Below are 14,149 nucleotides of genomic sequence, written 5' to 3' on the forward strand. Positions count from 1 at the left end.
CGTTAGTTCAGCTGGGAGTCCGAGCAGCTGCACTCCCCCACCCACCGGCCCCCGCTTTGGCAAAAATGGTAGAGCCGGTGCAGCAGGGGGTGCATGCTCAAAAATTTTTTTACTGATAGGGATGCGCGATCGAAAAAGTTTGGAGCCCACTGCACTAGCAGACAAAGGCCACAGACGTCAGCTAGCAATGAGGCCTGTTTAGCTGTGGTTGAGTTGGAGCACTGCATACTGGGAACTGTAGTCTGAAAGGAGTCGGCTTCAGAAAGAAGAGGATGCAATCTGCTCTATTATATGCAAGCCAGGAACAGCCCTTGGGCTACTGACAAACGAGCCACTGCAGTCCCTGGATTAGGCAGAGTTTGGACATCCCTCTTCTACAGCAGAGCTACCATAAAATGTTGGTAGGGTGGCTGCATTGCAAAAACCACCTGCTGCTTCATAGGAGGATGGGACAGCTCAGTGATTTGAGCATTGGCCTGCTAAACCCAAGGTTGAGAGTTCAAACCTTGAGGGGGCCATTTAGGGATCTGGGGCAAAATTCTGTCTGGGGATTGGTCCTGGTTTGAGCAGGGGGTTGGACTAGATGACCTGAGGTCCCTTCCAACCCTGATATTCTGTGATAACTAATGCCATGGACAGATCAGTCTGCCAGGAAACTACTTACAGCACAGCCATCTGCAATGCTCACGTCTGCCCCAGAGTAAAGCAGTGCCTCTTAGCACAAGCAAAAATGTGGTCATCAAATACTCACCCAGATGAACTGGAGCAGTCCCATGGTACCCTGGAGAAAGTCATAGAATATCAGGGTAGGAAGGGACCTCAGGAGGTATCTAGTACAACCCTCTACTCAGTCAGGACCAATCCCCAACTAAATCATCTGAGCCAGGGCTTTGTTAAGCCTGACCTTAAAAACTTCTAAGGAAGGAGATTCCACTACCTCCCTGGGTAACCCATTCCAGCGCTTCACCACCCTCCTAGTGAAAATTTATTTCCTAATAATCAACCTAAACCTCCCCCACTGCAACTTGAGACCATTACTCCTTGTTCTGTCATCTGCTACCACTGAGAACAGTCTAGATCAGGGATTGGCAACCTTTGGCAAGCAGCTCGCCAGGGTAAGCACCCTGGCAGGCCGGGTTGCTTTGTTTACCTGCCGCACTGAGGTTCGGCCGATTGCAGCTCTCCACATGGGCCGATGGATGTGTTGGCCGCAGCTTCCCGCCACCCTCACTGGTCTGGAGTGGCAAGCCACAGACAGCAAGAGCCGCAATTGGCCGAACCTGTGGACATGGCAGGTAAACAAACTAGCCTGGCCCACCAGGGTACTTGCCAATCCCTGGTCTAGATCCATCCTTTTTGGAACCCCCTTTCAGGTAGTTGAAAGCAGCAGTCAAATCCCCGCTCATTCTTCTCTTCTGCAGAGTAAATATGCCCAGTTCTCTCAGCCTCTCTTTGTAAGTCATGTGCTCCAGCCCTCTAATCATTTTTGTTGCCCTCCGCTGGACTCTTTCCAATTTTTCCACATCCTTCTTGTAGTGTGGGGCCCAAAACTGGACACAGTACTCCAGATGAGGCCTCACCAATGTCGAATAGAGGGGAATGATCACGTGCCTCGATCTGCTGGTTATGTTCCTACTTATACAGCCCAAAATGTCGTTAGCCTTCTTGGCAACAAGGGCACACTGTCGACTCATATCCAGCTTTTTGTCCATCGTAACCCCTAGGTCCTTTTCTGCAGAACTGCTTCCTAGCTACTCGATCCTTAGTCTGTAGCAGTGTGGGGGATTCTTCCTTCCTAAGTGCAGGACTCTGCACTTGTCCCTGTTGAACCTCATCAGGTTTCTTTTGGCCCAATCCTCTAATTTGTCTAGGTCCCTCTATATCCTGTCCCTACCCTCCAGCGTATCTACCACTCCTCCCAGTTTAGTGTCATCTGCCAACTTGCTTAGGGTGCAATCCATGCCATCCTCCAGATCATTACTGAAGATATTGAACAAAACCAGCCCCAGGACCGACCCCTGGGGCACTCTGCTTGATACTGGCTGCCAATTAGACATGGAGCCATTGATCACTACCAAAGTACTGACTAAAAGAACTAACTTTAAAAAAGGGATTGTAGGGAGATTCCAATTTCCTCTATAAAACTTGATCTCTGTCCTGAGCAGAGTCCAGCACCTGGCTAACCAGAACTGCTGGAAGAAAAAATCCCAAGGTATTACACTCTGGTGGCAAAATGCTGTAAGACTGGATAAGGAGCAATGTTAAGTGGAACTTGATATCTATCAGGTCCTGGTAAGTCCTATGCTGCACTCTATAGCACATCCAGGAAATGCATTCATGCTGCAGCCAGTCAAGGCTGTGGGAATCCCATGACCAAATAAAGATTAAAGACAGGAAGTCCCCAGGTCACGTTTGCCTTCCAACATGAAATGCTGCCCAACCGTGTGGAAAAAGCAGCTACACCCTATTCAGAACTTTGATAAGCACCATTAGTACATCACAGGGACAGTCACACCAGCCAACTAAGGGCTGAACTGAAAATGGAGTGCAATGCCTCCCTCCCCACAAGCAGTGTCCCACCTTGATCGGAGCAGACAGGTCACTTGCTTCAAGTCAGAGAACTGTAAGTTGGAACCAATGGCCACTGTAGGGGGCCTGGCAGTATGCCACTGGCCACCTCTGGCCAGCATACTGGTCTTTTGGAGTCCCTCATGTGCTAGATAGAACTTATCAGCTACCAAATGGCTCGCAAACCATTTTGAATGCCACAAGCTAATAACAAAGGGGAGCGCCCAATAACCCTGGTATGAGGCTGACTTTTCTCAGGGCAAAGGAGAAGGTGTAACTACAGTAAAAAATGGGACTGTATAATTTCAAAGAACAGTTTCAGGGTTCCTCCAAGTGAAGCTAAGGATCTGACCCCATCAAGCAGCTTCAGGAGGACACACTGGATGACCAGATTTTGGTGTAGTCTGAGGTTGAGTTATAAAAGGTTGGAAGGGGAGATTCAGGGAGAAGCTTATTGTGGGAAGTGTGATGCCCGCCTATACCCCCAAGCCCTCCTTTAGGGCTGTGAGGAAAATATAGCCATTTTTCATTTCAAATATGCAAACCACGGAGTTAGACATTCCTATTCATACTGACAAGTGGCTGGGCTCTACAGGATACGCTGTTAAAGCACCACGTACTGTCCTGTCCTCCCTCAAAAATAAGGAATTCCAGAGGAAGCATTTTGAGCCCAGCTGCTGTGGGAATCTCATCTTCCTCCTTTCTTCCCTCCTGTATCAAGAATGGAGAGGCCTTCTTGACTCTTCGCTGATTCCATGGATTTACTTTGTAAGCCACCCATCCCTGGCCACCACGCTGGACTGACAGCACAAAGGGAATTCCACTATGGCTGAAAAAGACCTTTACTTGGGGAGGGCACAGTTTCCAAATTGTATAAACAACTAATGGTGCTGGGTAGAGCAGGCAAAAGTCCCCAGACTTTTACCATCAAGGCTCTGGATTACTTCATTCATCTCTCTGCTGTTTCCAGCCATGCTGAAAGCTAGGCCTCAGCACTCTTTATACCCATGCTGACTCTGGGGGGCACCCCATGGCATTGCTGCCAACAATGCAGCGCTTCCCAGTGGGGTCTGTGGGATCTCCTATCCCATAAACCTCTACAAGTTTGTTACTCATCTTGTACTGATTGGGTGTCCACTTGTTCTGGGACAAAACTCCCTTGGGCCAATCAGCTCTGAAGTACGTATTGTGATCAACATTACAGAAGGCACCTCAATCTCAACCTCTTCCATCCTCCAGAGGAAAGCCTCCAAATCCAAGGCCACTGTGCTCCGCTGGCTAACATTGCTGGCTTGGATTTGAGAAAGGGTCAGTTCCTGGAATCAAGGAGGCGCCAATAATCATTTGGTAGTTTGCCTGTTAAGAGGGTTAAACTCAGCAGACTCTACAGGAGATCAAGGTTCTGTTTCGTGGAGACTGAAGGGCCACGTCCAGAAAGAGGACACAAACTGAAAAGCACAGGCCCCCACATGGTGCTACTCTACAGCCATCAGAACAACTGCTGCCACAAATCTCATTGACTCTAAATCCCTTAGTCACCACAGACCCTTCAAAGGCCATGGATGACATATGGAATAGCATGAACAAACCAGAGCACCTTTCCCAGTGGTCTTCAGAAGGTGAACTTGGCTTCAGGGCAGCATCCTGACCCTCTACATCCTAGCTTTTGATCCACACTGCACCCTACCTCCCAGAAAAGTCTTGAACGAGTGCCTGCTCTGCTCTTCAGGGCTCCAGCTTTATTGCTTATGGTAACCTGGCAGGGAGGGTACACACCACAGTCCTTCCCCAACTTCATGAGAGACACAGGAAAGGATGGCAGCAAGGATGTTTCAGTGCCACAGCAGCAAAAGATGACGGATGACTTAGAGAAAAAAATGAGAACACTGGCTCCTCATTACATATTTATGAAGCAAGCATGAATGGCTTTTCTATGACAGAAAAAAAGGACTGTTACAGAGCTGCTGAGGGCTGCATGTAGCCTGCTCCTCCCTGTCATGGCTGGAGACTCTAGGGGTACGTCTACACGAGTTAAAGAAACTTGTGACTGGCCCGTGCCAGCTGACTTGGACTCGTGGGGTTCCGGCTGCCGGGCTGTTTAACTGCAGTGTAGACTTCTGGGCTCAGGCTTCATCCACGGCTCTAGGACCCCGTGGGCTCTTCACTTCCCATCTCTGACTTGATATCTGGGAAAATTCAGCAACTGAGAATGGCTGGATTGAGGGAAGAGGGCAATAGCTGACACTTTGTTTATTTTTGGCACCCGTCTATAAAAGTTGTGCCTGTTTGACCGTGCTCTTCCCCACAAGTTTTTGTATATCACTTTTCAGAGAGTATGAATTCTTCAAGACAGGGACTGTCTCCTGTGTGTTTCCCAGCATTCTGGGGCCCTGTAATTCCACAGTAATATAAATATTAAATAACCCATCGGAACTGAAGTTGGTCCAATAATTTTTTTTTCATCTCATCCACCTTGTCCCCCCAGAGTCAGTCTTTTCTAGGCTTCACATCTCAGTCTAATTCAACTCCAGAGGAGGAACTCCCTGAAAGGCCCATGGCAGAACAGAACATGACCCCTCACTCAGCCCTACAACAATGTGCTGGATGTGTGCCAATGGGGGCCAGCCTCTCTGCTCACTCATGTATGTTTCAGATTCAACTCTAGAGATGCAGAACATGGAGCCTTTATATTAGATATGAAGCCTGCAAAAGATACATGGCATGACGATGTGCAGTGACATTAGGAGATCCTGCCAACACCACCATCCCGGCAGGTACGGAATGCTAAGGTCAGTGCGGAGAAAAGGAAAGCATTGGTAATACCTGCAATACTACATTCAGTTCTGGGAACCTCAGAAACTGGAAGCAATTCTGACAGCAAGACAAATGGGGGCTACAGGGTTTGATTTATGAGGAAAGATTAGAAGGGTTAAATTTGTAGAGCTTGGTTAAATGATAACTGGGGTGGACAATAACTGCAAGTGTTTGAAGGCTACGCTCATCGAGGGAGAAGAATTGTTCAGGATGGGGCAAGGAGATATAGCTACGACAAATACACTGTTCATTTCATTCTAACCGGAGTATCAAGAAAACTACTCAGCAGAGTGTTCAAGTGGACTGTGGAATTTTTCCAAGGAGGAGGGGGAAGGACAAGAGATTCTATCATTTGGGTCACTTACAACTAGACTCGACAAACCCCCAACAATGCTGAAGGGAACAATCCTGTCATGGGCATAAGAGGGACCAAGTCGTGCTTTCCCATCTCCAGCATCTGATGCGGTGCTAATCCTCAGTCTATGGCACCAGGGCAATTCCGTTTACAAGTCACAACAAAGCTTTATATGAGCCCCTGTCACAAGACTAAAGAGCAGCCAAGTAATGAGATTTTTATAGATAAGCTAAAATTAAATGTCTCTGCAGAACTGGAAGGTGTTTTCTCTTTAAGAGTCCTTTTTATAAGTCTGTCTCTATTTTCACATCATCCCCTCTTTGGACTCCAGCTTTCACCTCAAAGCTGTCATTACCTTACGTAAACCCACCCCTGCATTCTCAAATTAAGGTCTGGAGGTGTCGGTAGGACATTCTAGTCACATGGATATCAGAGCACCGGGCCGCCTGAAGCCTGGCAAGTTATGATCCCTGCTGCTCTGCGCATTGCCACCCACCTTGCTGGGGAAACAGTTCAGAGGCGGCTGCTGACAGAAAATAAGCTGCTTCTGAGATGTCATGTGAAACAGAAACTTGGATAGAGTCTGAGTCCCAGCCACTACATCAGATGCAGCAGACAACACAGTAAAGCCAGGGAGGTCCCCAAATTTAAATTGTTCCAAAGTTATGGGCACCCCAATAGCCTTTGGCTGCTGCCTCAGGCTTCAGGCATCTAGTCCTTGCAAGGTTAGGGCCTGCTCCTGGAAGACAAAGAGCCATAGCCAGAAAACCCTGCCTGTCTGGGCCAGAGCTGTGATGAGTGCTACCAAATTCAGGGCTGGCCATGGAGCCTTTTAAAGCTTGAAGAAATTCACAGACTCAGATTCCCAAGGCCAGAAGGAACCACTAGTCTGACTGCCTGTATAACAGGCCAGAGAACTGCCCCAAAAAAATCCCTAAAGTGGATCTTTTACAAAAACACCCAATCTTGATCTTAAAATCGTCAGTGAGAATGAGAAGTCACCACAACCCTTAGTAAACTATTCCAGTGGTTAATTACTCTCCCTTATTTCCAGTCTGAATGCTAAGCTGCTTCCCTCCTCCCTTCTCCGTTTGGAAAGGCTCATTAACCAGCACCTCAAAAAAAGGCAGGGCGCGTGCCCTCAGGGCTGTTCCAAATGGACCAGTGCCTTCACCACAAGAGCTATTGTCCCTTCAGTCCAGAGAAACAAAGGACTCAATGCGTTGTAGAGTGACTTCCCTCCACTGCCTCTCCCAACCAGGGATCATACAAATCAGTAACACCAACACTCCCTCACCCAGTGTCTCTCTAAGAATGCCTGAGTCCAGTGGAATAATCCTGCACTTGCAGGGGGTTGGGGAAAGGACACAACAACCTAACACAGCTTTACTATGAGCCAGTGAAAAAAAGGTAGAGCTGTGGAGACAGGAACATGACACATTGATATGACGCCCTATGCAGAGGAGCAGCTCCATACTTGAGCACTTGCCAAGAGGAAAGTTGTATTTATCTTTAGAAACATTAAGGTCCAAGAGGAAGTAATTTAAAATATCCGTCTGTTTCCGAGAGAGTTTGTCCCAGAAAGTGCTGCTCAAGGCCCTTACTGGCAGAGGGAGAGATAAGCTTTATACAGCTGCCTGCCACTTGTTCACCCATATCTCTGTTTCTGGAAATAGCCATTATGTAGCAGGAAGTCCTTACCAAATACCTCCGGCTTAGCAGAATAATTAACTCAACCTTCCTCAAAAGCAGTGATTCAAAGCTAGTATACTAGCCAGCAGAATGGCCGTGCACACACACTGCCCATTTGGGGAGTAGTCCTCCTATGGAAGCTGCCTCAATAGCCACTAGGATGTCTGGCTTTTAAGAAGTTAACCACGTGCCAAGGCAGTTCCCTCTCAGGGAAAGAGGCGAATTCAGGCTCCATGTTTATTCATGCACCTGGAGAGGGGAGCCAGGCCAGTTACTGGCACTTACTACTGGAGGCATCACCGAGCCCATACAGGTACATGAGAACTGGCACCAAGCGAACTAACTCTGACCTCCTTTCTTTGAAGACAAGGGGGGAAGTTTGAATTGGACTGAAACCTGAGCTCTTCCCCACGGCTCCACCAGTGTACTTCCCCTCCAAAAGGCAGAGAACTGACAGCCCTGCACATTGCAGGGGTGAACTAGCGAGTGACAGGTCAGAGATTTTCCCATCCCTAGTATGAAAGATAAAATAAAGAGCATCCTTCACTGGAGTTAGGGGGCATTCAAGCCTCTGGTTTCTCCACCAAGTGTCTCCATGGGAAAGCAGAAAGGTGCTTGGGACATACAGGCCAACAATGGAAATCAACTCTGAACAAACATTGCCAATTGACTTTGCTTCAGTGGAGGCCAGAACCACTGGAGAATTCACCTGTTCTGTCAAAAGCAAAGCGTGCCCCTCATCCACTGTGTGTGATGAAAGGAAACAGGAATGTGTGCATGCCGAGGGGTTCAGCTTGCCTCATTTCAGCACTGAGTGTCAATAGTGACACCCATCTGGCCAGTGAGCAGAGAAGTGGGATAGGAGAGTGGTGTGTGGGTATTGCGATGGGTAAGTGCAAGTATTGTGTTAGAGGGAAGGGGCTGTAAAATGCGTAGTGTGGGGTTTTCAGTATTTGAGCATATGGCAAGTATTCAGTGCAGCTCACCTGAACAGGTATCATAGGGTAAATCACATCCTGAGCATCCCCGCATGGGCTGAAGGTCCTCCCCACTCAGAGTACCTCAGTTCCCCCTCTGCAAGGAACTTCTTATAGAATCTCCACAGGCTTTAATGCCCAATAATGCCCCCGCCCCCAGGGTTTAATTTATTGATATAAGAAAACAAAAACTCAGCCTTGGGGCCTCTATACTCCCCAAGTCTGGTTTCTCCAGATTTTCCCGCCTTGGCAGGCTGCTCTCTCAGCCCTACCTGGCTGGAGTCTTTTTCCATTCGCATAGAGCCTCTTCTCTCTGGCCCTCCACCCTCTGGCCTCCAGGGCCAAATCCTTCCCCCTTAGTCAAGGGTCTCCTGCAAGAGCCTCCTGTTCAATGAAGCTTTTCCACAGTCTCTGCTACAGCCACCTTTGGCTCTACATATATACACTGAAAGGTAAGTACAGTATTTATAGTTCAATTCATTTGTTTATAATTATGGTAAAAATGAGAAGTCAGCAATTTTTCAGTAATGGTGTTTTGTGACGCTTTCATATTTTTATCTGATTTTGTAAGCAAGTAGTTTTTAAGTGAAGTAAAACTTGAGGGTACACAAGGCAAGTCAGACTCTGGAGAGGGGGACAGTAGTCTGGAAAGGCTGAGCACCACTGCACTAGCTCAACTTGAGAGCTGCATTAGCCACGGCTTCAGGACCCCGAGGCAGCCACAGGGCTCCTGCAGCGAAGCCTAGGCGCAACTTCTGCCTCCTAACTCTACTCCAAGCTGATAAATGACATTGCTGTGAGCCTGTGCATCATGGAAAGATTCTACACTAACTAGCCTCCTGCCCAAACAGACTATACCCCAGGCCTGCTCTCCCAGACGACATTGTGATGTCCTCGGTTTCCATTCACTCACTAAGTTCACAAGCCAAGGGAGGAGGCTGGTCTGTCACCGAATGTCTACATGAATGATTTTTGATTATGCCCATCACTGGAAGTAGGAACTCACTAGCAATCTGGGAGCATTTCATGCTACCAATTGGTGGAATAATTGTTGTTTCCTCTTCCCACCCTGCCCAAGTCCAGATCTCCTCTTTCCCAGCTGTGTAGCTGGAAACTCGAGGCAGCAGAACCCTCTGTCATGAGGCCTAGGAGCATTTAAAGGAATTGCTACTGTTGCACATGGGACCAAAAAAGGATATTGCAGAGAAGCCCCTTCCTGGGGCATTGTACACTAGCGCAATTTGTCACGTGCCAGCCCACCAGGCAGGGCTGACTCCAGGCACTAGTTCAGCAAGCACGTGCTTGGTGCGGCCAAGGGGAAGGGGCGTTAAGTCAGGCTCTTCGGCAGCAATTTGGCAGCAGTTCCCTCAGTCCCTCTCGGAGGGAAGGACCAGCCGCTGAATTACTAACCAAGAAGAAAGAGGCACGGTGGAGCTGCCGCCGATTACAGATTTTTTTTTTCCTTCACCACTTGGGGCGGCAACAATCCTGGAGCTGGCCCTGCCACCAGGGGTGGGATAGCCAGTGATTACGACATGTTTTGAGAGCTCAAGGCTCAGCAATGGACTCCAAGATTTTCCCAGCATTACTTATTCTAACTTCCTTCCCTGCTGCCAGTTCTGGAGGCAGGGACAAGGCCCAACCACAGCACACCAAAGAGCCCTTTCAAACGGCACCACAGGAATCCCAGCTGGCCACACACCAGAGTAAATACCCTATGAAACCCAAACAGTGCTGCCCACGCTAGGCTCCACAGGCACCAGGGGCTGGGGGAGCTACTAAAAGCATTTGGGGAAGGAAGTTGCTCTATTTTTACCCAGCGTCAAATGCCAGCCGCCTACCAGGGGAGCTATTAGCAAGCTCCCAGTACCATTCTGCGCCGATAATTACAGAGCCACCCCCACTGACATTTACCCAAGGACTAAAAACAGCATCTGCTGCACTAGCCGTTCCCTCTTTGCCATGCGACACACAAGACAGACAGCATAAGCAACAGCCACAGAGGACTCACCGAGGCTGTCTGTAAATGAGCAGCCTATGCAGGTAAAAGCATGGGAGTTGCCTGGGACAGACAAGTCCAGCAAAATACCTGTTGAGATATTCTGCCATCTTTTCCCACATCCCTCTAGTAATAACCTTTAGTACTTTAAAGCCTTGCTGACAGAAGTCATATTAGACTAATAAGTAGATTTTCTGTCAAAAATACTTTAGATGGAAAATACAGTTTCTGCAACATCAAATATTTCCCTGAAAAAACTGCAATTCTTCACAAATTTTTCATCAGGAAAATCTAAATGAAGTATTTCATTGCAAGTTGGTTCAACATTTGACCATCTCCTGTGGCATCTCATGGGAATTGGCCACACTACATCCTCTCTCTGACTAAACCCTGTGGTGCATCATGGGACATGTAGTCTGACCACAGAGCCCAGCCCCTAAGGAAAAATGAGGGTGTGAAGCACCTGCACTTCAACTCCCCTGAGGCACTGGTCAATGAACAATTTCTATATTTAATTTTTCATTCAAACGTGGGACAAAACCAAACACTGAAACGTCAATTTCCTGTGTAACCAAGTCTGGTTTCCAGCCAGCTCTACTCTTAAGTTTTGCCTGCACAAGGCCTTCCTAGTTCCACATATATCACTTGCTTCCCAGTAACTCTCACACGTGACCCCCAGCCTCTTACACAGACCCACATCACAGCAGCATCTTCTCAAACACCTTCAAAAAGATACGTTGCACTCTTCACATCAGCACTCCCTGGAAGGAGGAAAACCTTCCCAGGCCAGCATACAGACCCCAAAGATATTTTTCTGGATCTTCACACTCACACCCCAATGCAGCAGAACAGCCACCGTCACTTGCAAAACACAACATGAAACACCTCTAGAGAACTGTTCCAGACAGGGTGGGCACATCCTGTTCAGGCCAGCACTGAAAGCACAGATCCTTAGCATGAGAAACACTGGCAGCAAGGAGGAAGTGAAAGTGACATTCATACTGTGCTTGTGTAAGTGTTACACGCACACCCCTGGGGAGAGAAATCACCAGCAGCTCACCACTGAAGGTAAGGGACTGAGGGCCTAGAGGGGAAACAGCAATGACAGGTAACACGCACTCAGTACAGGGTTCTGACCATCAAGATTAGGCAAGGGCAGAACATTGCTAAGGGCTCATTCATACACTGAAATCTTAACCAAAACCCCAAGGGCCTCTCTCCAGCGGCTCTGCAACACTGCCAGGTGTGTGAGAACAAACCGCCAGGCCCTGGAGCCTCACAGGTGCTCCACAGTCAAAATCACACCCTGGGTATCACAGGAGCAGGAGATCCTAGATGGGAGTTGAACGTATGACTGCATTTCCCTCAAAGCCCTGACAGGTGGCAACCCCACCATGCCTTCACTTGCAGCGAGACAGTCAGCTGCCTACCATACTACAAGTGAGTGTTTCTCCTCTGCTTACTTAAAATCTTGAGGCAAGATAGAAGTTACTAGCCAGGCTACCCCGCCACCTCCCAAGAAACAGCTCTGGAACAGAACAAAGCCATCAGGGAAGATTTCTCATCAGCGCTCTGATGGCCAGTGAGACAGGGGCATGTTTGGAGTGTGCTGGGGAGGAAATGAGTCATCTCTGCATCCCAGCACACCAGCAGATGGGAGAACTGGAACTGCTAAGGACAGAAGAAAGAGAATCCACTAATCCCACAAAAGCAGCAACAACAGAGCAAATATTTACAGCTCTCCATCAGTTCGGCTTTTGTTAAACTGGTACTTCCTGCCAGCACAAATCAGGATGAAACTTGATTCATCTGTCAATTAACCTCCATTCCGGGCCTGGCTACACAGGCTACACTCTGCCCAGCTCTGTTTGGCATATTCCACCATCCTTCCAGCAGAGGGAGCTCTGGAGGGCTGACAAAACCAAGTACTGTAGCTCCATCTGCAGAGGAAGGTTTCCCAGCCAAATAACCCAAGCCATGCTGTCAGATGCTAAATCAATAGTGTGCTGCTACGACTCCAATTCCTGCCCAGTCTAAGGAGGCACTCCTGTCCCACTGATGCAGCTTGCAGATGCTAACAATTAAAGACAACTTGGTGACATTCTTACTGGAGAAATGTCTGAGCCAGAGCCAAGCATGCACACAGAGAATGGAGAGACGGTGGAGCTCTCCCTCCCCCACATATCCACACATAGAGAACCCAAGGGAAGCAATTTTCAAGAATCAGCAGTATTTTAGGACCAGGACTCATTTAATACACTACAATGCAGGGACTTGGCGACCATGGACTGTATGATATTGTTTGCATATATGACACTACAAGACAAGACATTCAAGCTAGCAGCTCTGTTCTACAAACCAGTTGTAATGTCGTTTGAATCAGCTCCACACTACCAGCACAGCGAAATCTGCCACGTAATGATGCCTTTACTTTTCAGCAACTCTGTGCTAACAGATTCAAGGCTGAGTATGGCACATGCCAACCTCCTCTACATGGAAAGATCCTAGGAAGACAGACCCTCAGAACGAGGCAGAAGAAGAGCTAAAGCTAATGGGAACAAAGGGTGGAAAATTAGCTCAGTCCACAAGCGCTGCTAAATCATGCTGTGAGAACACAGCAACATTCCCAAGGGCAAAAACTGAGTGGGAGGAGGAGAGGGAGGATGACTGTGCTGCCTTTAGAAGCGATATGGGCAGTGGTCCCCAACTTTTTTCGTCTGAGCCATGGAGGACCGTGGCAGCGGACGAGCATCCATCGAAATGCCGCCAAGCGGCACTGTTAAAAGGCATCGCTGCCAAAATGCCAGCGACAAGCAGCAGCATCCAGCAGCATCGCCACTGAAAATCGGTGGCATTTCGGCAGTGATGCAGCTGGATGACACTGCTTGTCAGTGGCATTTCGGTAGATGCTTGTCCGCTGGCCAGTACGCGGGCGCACTTAGACACCCCGGTGGGCGCCATGGCAACCGTGGGCACCCCACTGGGGACCCCTGGATTAAGGAATCTGTCAGATGAGATGAGCTTCTCCTGCCGACAGAGTTTATGCCGCTCATACGGGTAGCTGTTATGTTGACAGGAGAACACCTTCCCATCAGCATAGAACGTCTTCACTTATGCAGCTGTATGTGTAGACATGGCCTCAGTTCCTGACCGCTCCTGTGGTATTCTGCATCAGAATAGGACAGTGGACCCCCAAATTTGAGAGTCATGCCCCCCTACTCCTGGATCGGGGGTGGGGGTGTGTGACACAGACAGGGGTAAGGGAGCCAAGGGGACCATGGCCAGAGTCTGAGGCTGGGAGCGGAGCCGCAGCTGGGCTGCTGTGGGGGCTGGCAGCCAACCTCGCAATCAGGTGTAGCTCCACTCCTGGCCTCGCCTCCAGCCTTGGCCCCAGGCCAGGGAATAGAGCTGCAGCCAGCAGCTGAGGCTGGGGGCTGGCGTGGGGCTGCGAGCGGAGCCATGCAGGTCTGGGAGCCAGGAATGCAGTTGGAGGTGGGACCGGTGCAGAGCTGGGAGCAGGAAGGAGCTGGGTGGCACTCCCTCCCAATCCACCCTGGGGGCTGGCCCGGGCTCTGCCGCACCACCCCCTTCTCCCCAATGTTTCTCCATGCCCCTCTCACGTGGCGCACCCCTCAGTTTGGGGACCTCTGGAATAGGGTGTTAAACTCTATGTCCTGGCCAGATTCCAACAGTTGATTTCTTCCTGGTTCTCTTAACTCCCCACTTGGAGTTTCAATGGGATAC

The 14,149-nt window shown here is 49.1% G+C and overlaps 1 protein-coding gene across 5 annotated transcripts in view; it reads right to left on the bottom strand.

Moving 5' to 3' along the window:
- The window catches only part of SBF1 (SET binding factor 1), a 159,248-nt gene that overhangs the window by 73,260 nt on the left and 71,839 nt on the right, over positions 1-14,149 (bottom strand). The gene's annotated exons all lie outside the window — the stretch shown is intronic.

Source organism: Gopherus flavomarginatus, chromosome 1 (assembly GCF_025201925.1).
Source record: "Gopherus flavomarginatus isolate rGopFla2 chromosome 1, rGopFla2.mat.asm, whole genome shotgun sequence".
NCBI classification, from domain to species: domain Eukaryota; kingdom Metazoa; phylum Chordata; order Testudines; family Testudinidae; genus Gopherus; species Gopherus flavomarginatus.